General features: G+C 41.7%; 1 protein-coding gene across 1 annotated transcript in view; it reads right to left on the bottom strand.

Moving 5' to 3' along the window:
- Ankh (ANKH inorganic pyrophosphate transport regulator) overlaps window positions 1-14,319 on the bottom strand; it is a 135,069-nt gene that overhangs the window by 119,693 nt on the left and 1,057 nt on the right. The window lies entirely within an intron of this gene.

Here is a 14,319-nt window from a genome sequence, read left to right as displayed (position 1 = left end):
AACTGATAGTGAAAATCAGAGCAAGCACTTCTCTAAGAAATGCGAGTTATTCCCAATACTAAGATATCTTCAGCTGCCTCTCATATGGCTCTAGCAGCAGAAGACTCACTGCTCCAATGCTTTAGACTGCAGCATGTTACAGGCAATGTCTGGTGACCCCTCAAAAAGAACATTCTTCCATGCAAATGGCAGGAAGCACATCCTCTTTCTTTTCCCACTTCCCATCCAGAAGACCCAAGCTGTCCTGGGTGCAAGATTAGCAGGAAAGCAGAAGTCCCAGCGTATCCTACGGGGGCACTCCACCTCCCCAGGAGAACTTTCTCAGTCCCGCGTATGAATTCTACTACAGATCTGTTTCATTTCCATTCTCATCGCTTCCAAGTCTTGCCTAGGTTTCCCTCTGGGAGTTGCCTCCCATTCTTCTCTTAGTTCTAAGCTTTCAAATGGTTGCAACCACAGCTAAGAGTCACGTTCATCTAGAAGATCTCTGGATTTTATTTATCTGTGTATTTATTTATTGGTACTGGACACTGACCCCCGGGGGTGCTCTACTACTGCATTACATCCCCAGGCCTTTTTTTTTTTTTTTTTTTTTTTTTGAGACAGGGTCTCGCTAAATTATCCAGGCTGGCCTTGGAGCCTCCTGCTTCAGCCTCCTGAGGAGCTAGGATTACAGGTGTGCACCCCTGAGTCCAGCTTGATTTTAAAGTAATCCAATTTCTAAGGCCCTTGACACCAAACCACCTCCCACAAACTATATCAGCACCTTACATGTTAATTAGAGCAACTGTTCTTAAAGACAAAAATATATATTTATCAGTAATACTGTTTTCCCAATTACAACTATTCTAGCAGTGTGTTTTCTACCACTACTCAGTGTAATGTATTTTAATAATATTAGGGATTATACAACTATAGCAGAGTACTTTGGAAACCTAATCACAATGTATAACATTTTAATAGGAAAATGTATTCCAAATGAATTTTATGTCACTAATATTAAACTGTAGATAATACTAAAAACAACAACAAAACCCTAAAACAAAACTCTAAGGTGAGTCCATTCCCTACTGTTTACACAGCAAACATTTAATATACAGAAAGACCAAGCAAACCAAGGAGATTGTAAATTTAATTCCAAATGGTGTCTCTCTGCTGTCACCAGGAACCTGGTCCAACTGTAATATTATCCTTAGCAGAGCATGATGATGATGATGACGATGCAGATAAATTTGTTTTCTCCAGTGTCCTGGTGTACCCCAAAGCCAAATATTCACAGAGTTTTGAATTTTTTGTATCATTATTTCATTAAGGCATTGTTTGCGAACTGACAGTACTATAATAAGGTATTCTTATGTCTTAAAGGAATGAATGAATATTCACAGCATTTGCATTAAAGTAAAAAGAAGATCTAGAAAAGCTTGCATTTACATGAAATGTACTGAAGTTGTTGCAGGGAGAAAGAGAAATCCAGATACTAAGTATTTATTGTAATTGCCATTAATCACTTCTCCTAATTTGCAAGCGGTTTAAAACATTTCACTAAACCTATTAACAAGTTAACAATGGCTGAAATAGGACTCTTCACTCTCATCCAGCATCTAAAACATTTGGTTTTGCCATCATGTACCCCTTCCTCTCCCACGGATCCATGGGATTCCAGATTGGCTTTCCAGTTCACTGTCATTTCCCTGGTGGTTACCACATACCTCCTAATTGGTCTCCTTGCCCGAGTCTCACCTCCTTCTAACTTATTAACCACACTGAAACCAAAGTTACCTGCGACATGCAAAGCTGAGGCACCGCACCCCACTGAGAACACTTTAGCATTCCACAGGGCTCAGGATCCAGTCCTCACTCTGCCCTGACTGGCCCTGCCCCATGCAGTGTCCTCTTCCCCAGCCCTCCTCACTTCCTGTGCCTCTCCTCCTCCTGGTCCTGCTCCAAGCACACAAAGCATCATTCATTCCTCAGCTGGGACGCTTCTGCTTTCCAGAACAGGGACACACTATTCCCTTCAGGCCTCAGCTTGAACACAACATGTCCCTAACCCTTAGGACAGGTAAGGATGCCTCCAACAGAATTCCAGAGCAACCCGCTGTCCTGTCCCTCTTGGCCCCTATCGTTTTGCTGCTTATATGCCCTACAAGATAGACTTGATTGATGGCAATGGCTGCTCCTAACCTTCTCCCAAATTTTTATTTTTTTTAAATTTTTGAGATAGTGTTGTCCAAACTGGCCTCAGATTCCTGGCCTCCAGTGATCAGCCTTATCATAAGCAGCCGGACTACAGACATGCACCTCCACATCCAGCTCCCAAACTATCTGTAGTGATTAGTACTGTGCCTGGGACATTGTATAGTTGTCTAAGAAACTTCTGTTGAATGAATGAGTTCTTGAATGCACTCTTGCCTTCTGTGCTCCACATTTCCCAGTCTTTAACAGTAGAAAAACCCCAAAATGTGCATCAAGTGCCTGGGAGACTGAGTTCCAACTTTCAGTTCACTAAGCAGGCATCATATGTTGTTTCAAAACACCTTGGTGTGTTACTGTTCTAATTGTTGATAAAATTGAGAAAGGTTTGGTCTTATTTGTGCATCTCGAAGAGAGGGGGGGGTCGTCCATGGAATATGTGAGCAACCCCACTGCCATTTTTGTATCACAAGCAGACTATAATAAAAAGAAAAGTTAACATTTCAGAAAGCAAGCTACTTAAATCCTAGTAACTCAATTAAGGAAGAACTCTTTTGAAAAAATCTAGCCTTAAGTGTCTTTTCCCCAAAGTTGGGGGGGGGGGCGGGGAGTGACAGACTGACATATAGGCTACAAAATTCAAGTGTTCTAAGCATCTATCATTTGCATGGTTCTGCCTGTCCCTAACCCGGCTGGCTCTAGGTTAACAAATCCCCTTAATGTGAATCCCTGAATGAATTAAAAAAAAAAAAAATGGGCTAGTGCAGAGTGTGTAAAAATAACCAGGTAAACAGGTGTGACAGCAGCAGGCCATGCTTAGCGGCTTAGCAACACTGCCTTCATTCGCACAGCACTTTATACTTCGCAAAGCACTTCTGCATCCATTTGGTCTACACTCTAAAAAGTGGTTCGACCTTTCATCCCCACTATTTGACAGCTGGCAAAGGAGAAGCCCACAGAGGTCAGGTTCTTTGCTCAAGGTCACAGAGTCGGTGGCATCCAGGAATCTGGGTTCTTTCTATACCCTGTGCTCTGATCGGCTTGCCCACTGCTACTGGGAGCAGAGAAAAAGTCACAGGACACAGGTCACTTCCTTAGCAGGAACACTTTCCCCTCTCCCTCTTCTCATTGCCCTTTCTTCCAAGGTGGACTTTAAGGGGCAAGATCAGAGAAAATGGAAGCCAGGGTCAGCATGAAAGAAAAGAGAGAAAGAAACCTATCTTCTTCCATTTCCTCTAAATACCACTAACTCCATTTCTCTAGAAAACTGCTAACACCAAACATTCTCCTGGGAGATGCTGAGTGAAAGCCGTCTATCAGGCCAGGCTGGCTCCACATGCCACAGCTATCTATCCATTCCTCTCTAAGGAAGGGAAGGTGACTGTCCACAGAGGATGCCCCATACTCAGGGCAGGGCCTGGCTCATTGAAGCGTTGTACATTTTGCTTTGTTTCCCACCTGTATGTTCACAAGGAAGCAACCAGGAACTCATGGGAAGAAGGCCCGCTTCTCTGCCTTGAAACCTGCAGATCTGACGTCTTCCCAGGTACAGGCAAGTAAAACTAACACAATCCCTGCCATCCTGCATTTGTGCCCCGGTCAAGCAGTACATGTTCATTACCAAACATGCCTACTGAAAAGAAGGAATGTGCAGGAAGAGTTCTAAGGTATTATGGTATGAAATAACCAATTGATCAGCATTTAAAAATGCTTTTAATAAAAGGATTTATATGAAGGAGTTCAACCTGATATGGCTTGGGCACTAAAATGCAGATTCTCCATGTAGAAGTCATGTGCCATCAAATAGATCCAGGGAGGGAACATTCACTGTGTGCCAGGGACAGGGACACATCCAACTTCAGTGTCTCCAAGGGATACCAGAGCAACAGGCAGTGTCGCTCAGCCTGTCTTGAAAAGGTACACGTATGTGACCAGAACTTCTGGGTATTAATCCAAAGAAACAGACATGTGCAAAGAAGTCTCTTAACACCATGTACAAAAGGAAGAAAACAGAAACCACCTGAACACCTAACCCCAGAGGGCTGGTTAAATGAATGATGGGATGCCAGGTGATAGAATGCCACCCCCCCACCGTCACATTTCAAATGAATATTTCAATCAAGGGAAATTGCCTATGATATAAAGTAGAAAAAGGTGACAATTCTGCTCTAATTATCTATATACAAAGAAAAGAGATGAGAAAACTATGCACCAAATACAGGTCTCCAGGCAGTGGACTTGCCCAAGATTCTTATTTTCTTCTTGATAACCTATATTTTCCTTCTTCCTGTAATAAAAATATTCTAATTATTCATTAACTAGAATAAAATTAATAAATATAGTTTTTTTTTAAAGTGGACATCCTCTTCAAAAGGAAGATAAAGGGAAACATTGCAGGTTATCTCAGTAGCTTATGGTTGTTACTTTAAGATTTTTTTTTCTATTTTTGAAAAAATACACATAAAATTTTATCATTTTAATAATTGTTAAGTGTATAGGTCAGTAGCGTTGAATACATTCACACTTTTGTACAACAATCACCACCATCCCATCTCTAGAACTTTTATCATCTCAAATTAAAACAATTCCCTATTCCCCTTTCGCTAGCCTCTGTGAGCTATTCTGTCATCCACCTCTCTGAATATAATCATTCTAGATATCTCACACAAGGAGAATCATACACAGTTGTATATTGCATCTGGCTTAGTTCACTTAGCATATGTCTTCAAGGTTCTCCAATGTTGTAACACATCACAATTTCATTCCTTTTTAAGCCTGAATAATAAATAGTCCATTTTATGAATATGCCATGATTTGTTTTAGGCTAGCTTTTTTTTAAAAAAAAAAATTAATTTTTAACCATGTCTGAACATCAAAATGGCCAGTAGTTCATAAAATTGAAGAGGTTTATCACCAGGAGAATTTAAAAATGTCAAATGGTGCAAATTAAGAGAAAAAGTTATTTCACACAGGAAAGACAAACTCTCTGCCTAAATGCTATATTCACTATATAAATATATACTAAAAGCTATATTTTGGAATAGGGAGGAAAAACTGCTACTCACTATAATAACAAGGAGCGGCCCCGACCTCAGGTATCCAAGGATTTAATGTCTACGTGCCATTTTGTACAAGCAATGACAAAGGCTGACACAGAAATTGGAATAGAAGGGAGATGGTCAAAAAGACCTTAAAGGGGTGGGGTGAGGTGGCAAGTGCCTGTGATTCAAGCCACTTAGGAGGCTGATGCAGGAGGCTGGCAAGCTTGAGGCCAGCCTGGGCAACTTAATAAGACCCTGTCTCAAAATAAAAAATAAAAAGGGCTGTGCATATATCTTGGTGGTAAAGTACCCATGGGTTCAATCCCCGGTACTGCAAAAGAAAAAAAAAAAAAAAACAGTAATGGGAAACCAGAAACTCTTCTAGGCTAATGGAAATGTTCTATGTCCTAATGGGGTGTGGCTGTGCATGGATGTGCATGTGCCATTTGTCAAAACTCACGGACTTATACACTTAAGAGCTACACATATCACTGTATGTAATTTATACTTCACTACTTGTTTTAAAAAAGAGAGAAAAACAGTGCCCCTCCCAACCCCTCATATCAGAGTAAATAAGAATTTCAGGAAAACAAAGGATCCTGCAATCCAGCTACCGATGCTCACTGCCACCAGTGGTGTTCGGCCCGTGGTAGGTTCTCTAGTGGCCCTGGAAGTAGGCCCAGGCCCCCTTCCATTCACCACTGAAGCTCCGGTTTCCTGGGAAGGTCTGGTAAACATGTACTGGGCTAACTACCCACACTGCCGGGGCACCTGCCCACCCTGGGCAAACACTCCCATAGGTGTGAGCCCTGGGTGGCGAATGCCTCTGTGTGGGAGTAGAAATGAGGTGCGCCCTGTTGCAGGTCCGGCTCCAGGACAGGTGTCTTCCCAGGTGATGCAATGTTGCATCCCAAACTGCCCCACCCCAAAGAAACGACAAGGTCTCTGGATGGCATGAGGGAGCCTGTGGCATCTGAATGTGTGGTATGAAGTTGAAGAGGGCAATACCCAGGCTCCCTTGTCAGGTTGGCCAGCTATCTTCTGGGTTACCGTGGTACTGGACTTGGCTAGAACCATGAAGAGGTGAATGTACCTCTTTCCTATTAAGCATCGTTATTTGTTACTCTCCTTTGCACAGTTTGTCTTTACAAAATGTCAATTTTAGGCCACACATTGTGGGAGGCCTCACCTCCTAGCTATGGTGAATTTTCTGCCAAATTAAGAGATCTAGAGTTTTGTTGTTGCTATTATTGGTGTGTGTGTGTGTGTGTGTGTATGTGTTTGTGATCTGCTATTTCAGATTCTCCAAATTAAAATGCATGACCCAGTGGCCAACAGCTTGCTGGGTTGTTTATTAAAGAGCACAAACTCCTTATCATCTTAAACACAGTCTTAGAAACAAAACAGCCACACCTAGGCCAAGTGGCAAATTAGAACATGACAGGGACTCAAATACTTCCCTTGACTTAATGTTATATATTATAAAACAGAGCAGGGACTTTGAGAAGCTTGCCGACGTGGATTCACTACCATTTTAGTTGAAGAAAACAAACTGGAGTGACCAACCCTCAGCATAAATGCCCACACAGAACTACAGCACCGAGCTTCCAGACAAAAGTACTCTTCTTTGGGTCACTCACAAAATACGCGACCTTAGGAAACATTCTCGGAAACTGTAACCACAAAGCTCACTTCTGCCCTCCTCCTTCTAGCCTCATCTTGCTCCCTTGAAAAAGTCTCATTAACCTAGCAACAGCTTCTGTTTTCCAGTCATTTAATTCCAGTTAGATGTCTTGAGGTGTCTTGGCCTCATTTTTTCCAGTCACCTGCCACTTCCTGTCTAGCATTCCACTCCTTAACTCCCCCCACCCCCAGCCTCAGCCAAAGGTCCTCACTGTTGCTTGTCTCTGTGCAGGTGGGAGGGGCCAGGGGGCCAGGAGGTGACAAAGGGCTGGGCGAGGAGGTACTCAGGCACTGCCCAGCCTCCAGTGCTGCAGGATAAGGAGCTCCACACCACCTTGCCCTGAGGCTGGGGACAGATGTCATCCAAGTTGGGAAGAAGATTGCAGATTCTTTTAAAGTTATTGATGAACCTTTATTTTATTTATTTATATGTGGTGCTGAGAATTGAACCCAGTGCCTCACACATGCTAGGCAAGTGTTCTTACCACTGAGCTACAACCCCAGCCCCAAAGACTGCAGATTCTTACAAAAAAAGTGACCTCTGTGCAGAAAAGCAGTCTTCTCACAGTGCCAAGGATGTCATAATCACCAGAAGCCCCGCCAGACTAGTCCCAGTAAAACACCCTTAAAAATCTAAAAATAGGCTTGGGTGGGGTGGTGCACACCTGTTATCTCAGTTACTCTGGAGGCCAAGGTAGGAGGGTTGAAAGTTCAAGGCCAGCCTGGGCAATTTAGCAGGACCCTGTCTCAAAAAATTAAAAGGGCTGAGAATGAAGCTCAGTGGTTGAGTGTTCCTAGGCTCGATCCCCAGCACTGCAAATAAATAAATAAATAATAAGATTGAGAACCTGCAAGCTAACTTAAAGCCAAAGGTACTCCCCAAGAGCTGGTTCTTTGTCTCTAAGGACCCCAGGACATTTCCTGAACCAGATGTATAAGCTGTTTTCAGGTAAGACTTTATCTACGGGAAAAAATACCCTCGTTTGCTCAAAAACAAAGAACCAAGTCGTCTGCCTTCTCAGGATGGGCTTAGAAACTTGTTGGGCATAAAGAAGCAATCATATAAAGTTGTGGTGCAGACGCCTTCCAGTGGCCTGAGATAAAAGTCTCCTCCGATGCTGTCTTGGTCACTTTAAGCTCATCTGTTCTCATAGTGTCAGAAGTGGTATTTGCTTGTTGGCCTGGAACCTGAATGAGTCCAAAGCCATGGAAATAGGAAAAGCAAGCAAACAAAAACAGAGCCTGTGTTTGTATGGCTTCATAGGAAGCTGCTGGTGGACCTGTCTTGTCACTGTCTTTATCTCAGCAGATCAGTGGTACCATTTTGATGAGCAGAGGGAAGAGGCGGGCTGCAGCCTGGACACCAGCCCACACTCTGCTCAGCTGCAGGGGCTCAGCCCCCCCCCCCCGCCCCCCGCATGTGCTGCTCTTGTTGCCAAAACCTTGTCCTTGTCCACGATGCCAATCTAATAATGGGGACATGGTTTTGAGAAAAAGGAAAAAGATGGTTTATTGCTTTGCTAGCTACGGAGAAACACTGGGAACTCCTGTCCCAATGGCCGTGATTCTGCCCATCCGCAAGAACAGGGTTTTTTTTTTTTTTTAAAGAGGTGATTCAGAGAAAATGAAATTAGGGAGGAGAGGTCAGGAGAAGATCAGGAAAAGATCAAGGAGGAGAAGGTTAGGGAAAAGATCAAGGAGAAAAAGGTCAGGGAGAAGAAGGTTGGGGAAAATAGAAAAAAAAAAAAAAAAAAAACATGTTTCAAAGCCACAAGGGATAGCCAGAGAGCCAAAGCAAGATGTCTAACTGGACAGTGTGTAACAAGGGTTCACTTGATGCTTTGGCTATATCCCTTGTGGCTTTGAAACATTTCCCCCCCCCCCTTGCTCTGGCTCTCTGACTGCAAAGCAAAGGTTTCATAAGTGTGGTTTTTGTTTGGTTGGTTTTTTTTAATCTGGATCTAAGCAATTTGAGGGTAGGGGCTGTCAAATACGGCAATGCTCCCTTCTCTTGTTCAAAGGATCATTCAATGACATTAACTTCAGAAATTTTCATGAACAGAAGTAAAATTAGAGAAGGAAGTCCTGGGAGTGGCTGCACACACACGTGTAATCCTTTTAAACCCACCAACTTGGGAGGCTGGGGCAGGAGGATCTCGTTCAAGGCCAGTTTCAGCAACTTAGCATAGGCCCTATGCAACTGAGCAAAACCCTGTCTGAAAAGTAAAAGGACTGGGGGATGTGGCTCAGTGGTACAGCAACCCTGGGTTCAATCTCTGGTACCCGCCCCCCCTCAAAAATAGTGAAGGAAAACAAGTGTCACAAAGTAGTACAGGATTTTCCCAAAGGAGGTCTCCAAAGTTCTTTATTCTTAATTTTTCCTGGAATCTAAGAGAATTTTAGTTTTCTGGCCTAGAGCCTCTTCTGCATCTGAAGCAGAAAATTTAAAAGCAAGAACTTAATGCAGAAGGCTATTTTTGTTCTACTTTTGTTGTTGTTATTGAAATGGTTAGGTGGGCACAACATGCAGCAAGAAGAGAAAACTGATAGTCAGCAACTGGTTAGTAGAAAAATGATAGAAGCAGATATAGGACCTCAAAATATTCTTTAAAAAATCCCCACCACAAACTCAGTGGTCTCACAATGCCCACCGAAGTAATGGCCACACAGGGCTCAAGACTGACCAAAGTCAATTCCCACAAGCTGGTGTCAAACTCTGTGCTATTTTGCATGTCAAATGTCAGGGGATATCCCTGACCGCCCAGCACAAGACGGGCATTCACAGGCCTCCAAAAACATTACATTGTTTTACACTAATTTACTAAGTTAGAGAAATATGCAATATAGGTTAGATGCTCAACATCACTAGTTCTCATATTTAAAAAGAAGAAGAAAAGTCAATGGTTTGCACTAAAAAGGGTCAACTTCAGTTATCAAGAAAATTCACTCATGTGGCTAGCTCATATCCAGATAAGGCTGCAGAAAATAGGTTTTCTCCACAGCAACTATAGAGTCACAGGTGCTCAAAAATACCTGATTTGTCTTTTTTTTAAAAAAAAAAAATCCAACCCAAGTTACTCTAGTATGTTATGCCAGGAGTTTTAGTGATTTTTATTTATCCCAACTCACACAGGACACTCCAGGGTCTCCCTTCCTCCCACTCCAACATGACCTGGCTTATCATTCCAAATCAAACAAGGAAAGTGGGGTGCAGTGGCACATGCCTGTAGTCCCCACTCCCCAGGAGGCCCAGCACTTCAGCAATTTAGCAAGGCCCCATGCACCTGAGCAAAACTGTCTCAAAAGTAAAAGGAGTTTGAGGCCAACCTTGGTACCCATTTCAAACCCAAAACAGCTGGGTTGGGGATGCAGCTAGTGGTAGAGTGCTTACCTAGCGGGCCTGAGGCCCTGGGACCAACCCCTGGCATGGGGGAAGGGGAGTGTGTGTATGGGGGGGGGGGGGGGTCATGCACACCAAGAAAGCAAAAAGAAATGGAAACCAAATGAGTGACCACTAATGTAAAGCTAGGCTTGTCACATCTAACAAGTGCCGCAGCACGGGAACAACATTGTACCACACGCTTCAAAACCTGCCTTTTAAGAATTTGACCTGTTGTTAGAAAGACAGATAGACCTTGTCTGCAGGTGTGATGGACACTCCTGGAAAGAAGCATTCTGACAAAGCAGTATTTAGGCTAGTCATCAAACCACCTCAACTGATCAACAATGAGTAAACCTACTAACCACAGGATTATACCTTTGTGTCTCTGGAAACAACCTACTTACCAAAGTCATCTAAAAAGCACTTTTAAAAGGAGATGAACATCCAAAGAGATTAGGGAAACACAGGGCGGGGTGGGTGGGTAGTGAAGGTCAAATGCACTGAGGAGGTCACAGTGTCCTTGATTAAATAGGAAGGTGTGATCTCATTTTCTATGTATGAATAAGAAGATGAAATTGGGACCAAAGCACCCCAGGCAAAAAAGTCCAAGGCAGGCACAGAAAGCCCAACACCCGCTAGTCACTTGGATGTCCCCTGAAACTTGATGTTACCAAAGACCAAACAAGAAACAATAGGGCAACACCCAGCAAGAGGGACTGCAGCATGCTCAGGTAGTCAAAGATTCTGCTGCCTCTTAAAATCATACTTAAATATTTTCAAATGACTTAAGGAAAACTGCTTGTTTTTTGATACCACATACAAACACACATGCTTCCTCAATTTTGTTTTAAAAAAACAGATGGGCGGAAGAGACCCAAATTGTTAAAGGAGTTTTTTCTTCAGAGAGTAATTAGAGGTATTCCCCCACCCCTTTTTAGTATTTACCAACATTAAACAACAGGCATATATTCTTTTTATAATGAGAAAAACAAAACAATTATTTTGAAATTTACTTCATTATTATAGAGTGGGCTGGGTGGAAGAAGAAAACAGAAGGAAGAGGTCTCCCCAAGGTTATTGAAAAAGAGCTTGAGATTTACATTTCTGTTTTTAAGCACCTTGGAAAGTGGGCCAAAAAAGGATGCTTTGATTACTATTAATTACTGAAGACAAGTTCGGCCTGGCAGGGTCCCTTCCATGGCTCGGTGACCCTGGATGAAGAGCCCCTTCCCAGTAAGGGCTGGAGCTGCATACCACACTCACCCTCTTAATTCCCATACTTCCTGGTCTAAGGGGAAACTTTCATTTGTTTCTGGTGGGTTGTTTGTTTCTGGGTGTGTGTGTGGTTTCTCTACTCAGTAGATATTAAGAACGTGCTTTAATCTCTTTTTCTTGGACGTCTCTACCTACCTCCCCCTCTTTCTTCTCCCTCCCCCCTCCTCCTTCTTTCTCTCTTTCCCATTTATTATGACATTCATAATTTGAGACCCTCTTACACTTGGAAGACTAACACTAGATTTCCTAAATTTAAAAATGGTGGGCTGAGGAACCACTTTAACACTCTTGTTATGCATCTCCAGTAACTGTAACAATCCATATGAAAAACTCTTCATTCACAAACACCCTGGGTCTCAGAAGGATTATATTGGACCCTATCAAATTCTGTGACTCATTAGGAGTCATCTGAATACCTGATGTTACCAAGCGAGGCTGGAGAGTGGATTACGCCACACTCTGAAGGGTACTTTTCCCCTTAATTGAGAGCAATTGCAACTTTCTTTTCTTTTTCAAAGTCTTCACAGCAAAGGAGTCCTTAACATTTTAAGTGCTATTAAGTACCTTTCAAAAAAGTTCTAATTTATTCTACATAATCTGGTGGTCTTGGCATTAAAGGAAATCAAGGATTTTGTTTAAAGTTTAATTTTAAACAAACAATACTCCTTTTAACATTGTGAAATCAAACAGACTTTGTGGGTCTTTAAAAAGAAATGCATAGTTTAAAATATTTAAAATATGCTTAGTTTAAAATCCTTCCTCTTTCCTTAACAAACTGTATCGATCTAATGAAAAATATCAACTTCAAACAATTTTATCTTGAGGTTATCTATCACTTGTTCATTTTTTTCCCCTTGACCAAGGGCTATGACAACCTTATTAAAATAAGGTATGGTTTGATTTAATTATTTGAATAATGAACTTCTTGGTTATAATTTTCTGTTCTTAGGAGCCTTCTTTCTGATTGTCCTACATCTGTTGAGTCTTCAAAGTTCAAAATATGACAAGATTAAATTTAGACCTAGGCTGAGAATCTGAAAAACTAGAACTTATTTCTAAGTTTCTAGGAATCCTGGGCAAATTTAATTGTGTAAACCCAACTAGAGGAAGCAGACAGTGGATGGATAAGGGCCAGGTGGGTGTGGACTTGAACTTCAGCTCTGCCATTTACAGCCTATGTGATCTTGGGCAAAAGAAATGACTTGCCATGTTTAAGCTTCTCATTCTTCCTTCAGACATAACATGTGCTGAAATATTATAAGCACATACTAGGTGCTCAATGAATGTAAGTGAATAATGCTTTAGATTTGCAATCTACAAAAGTGGAGACCAAAGGATAATTCTAGATGTAGTTATCATAAACTGTTTTACATAACCAGAAGATGCTGCAAACATCATTTTACTTTTAGTTTCTGCAATAATAGATATATTCTTATTCTTTCTTATGGTACGTATGTTTAGTATTAAAATGCAGGTCTGGGCTGGGGTTGTAGCTCAGTGATCCTCAGCACTACATATAAACAAATGAATGAATGAATGAATGAATGAAAGAAATACAGGTCCATCAACAACATATTTTATATATATTTAAAGCAGGTCATTCCATATAACATTTTTCTTTGGTATAGAATTCAAGTCCACCCTCAACCTCTCTATCAAAACCACACACACAAAAAAAAAGACAATATGTATTGCGAGAATAAATATTCCATAATATGGATTTCCTTTCTGATTGAGCTATGATAGAGAATCTACATACATTATGATAATGTATATGCATCATACAAATAAATGATGTTGGTGGAGAACATCAGGAGGCACTGCATAGAATGCTACAAGGCCTCTTGGTAGCCCCCCCTCCACACACTCTAAGAGCTCTGAGACTATGGGTGTGTAATTCCTTTATGTGGCCACATATGTGGAGTTTATTCAACTTTCAGTGGAATCTTGCACATAGCAGAATTTCCGTTCTAAAAGTTCTATCCACATTTTTGAAGGAATCACAGACTGGTGTTATAATCGTTAAAAACAAACAAACAAACAAACAAAAAAAAAAAACACAAAACTCGTCCAAGTCCAAGAAACATCAAAATTATTTGCTGTCCTTTTGTTCCTTGACAAGTCACAGGCATGAAAGAGGCATGCTTTAGTTTTTAATTTTGCATTTCTTAATCACTCCAAAGCATGCAAAACAGTCGTTGCATTGATCTTCGCACTCCCCAGTCACCTCACAAACTCAGGGTTCGTATATTACTTATTAATCATCATTCACTACAGCAAAGCATAATACACCTGCCCACTGGGTGGCTGGAAACCTACATGTGTCCATCTCTCTAAAACTACAATTAAAAAAAAAAAAACTATACCAAATAAAAAAGCATTTTAGTCTAACTTCTTTGAAGCACAATAAAGAGGAGAAAAGAACCAATTAGCAAAAAGTAGCTGTATGTTAGGCTTCCGAAAATATGCAGGTCCCATCTCCAAATTCTCTTCCTGGGCCTTAGAATATAACTGCAACCCGCCAGAGGCCCTGTTTAAAAAAAAAAAAAAAACAACCAAAACCCAAAACCGGTCCCCCAGGCAAAGCGCAGGGTACAGTACCCTGCGGCTTGAGAAAGCCTGCAGCGCTAGATATGCAATGACGCCACTTGGAGAAAGCATAAGAAACAAGGACGAGAGGCAACAACAAACAAAAATGTGTTCCTCCTTTTTAGTGGTCCAACGCGTGGGGGCGTGTGTTAAAAC

Source organism: Marmota monax, unplaced genomic scaffold (assembly GCF_021218885.2).
Source record: "Marmota monax isolate L192 unplaced genomic scaffold, Marmota_monax_Labrador192_F-V1.1 WCK01_AAM20220418_F8-fsc00120, whole genome shotgun sequence".
NCBI lineage: Eukaryota > Metazoa > Chordata > Mammalia > Rodentia > Sciuridae > Marmota > Marmota monax.
The sequence above is the reverse complement of the archived record's forward strand: the minus strand, read 5'-3'. Positions and strand labels throughout refer to the sequence as shown.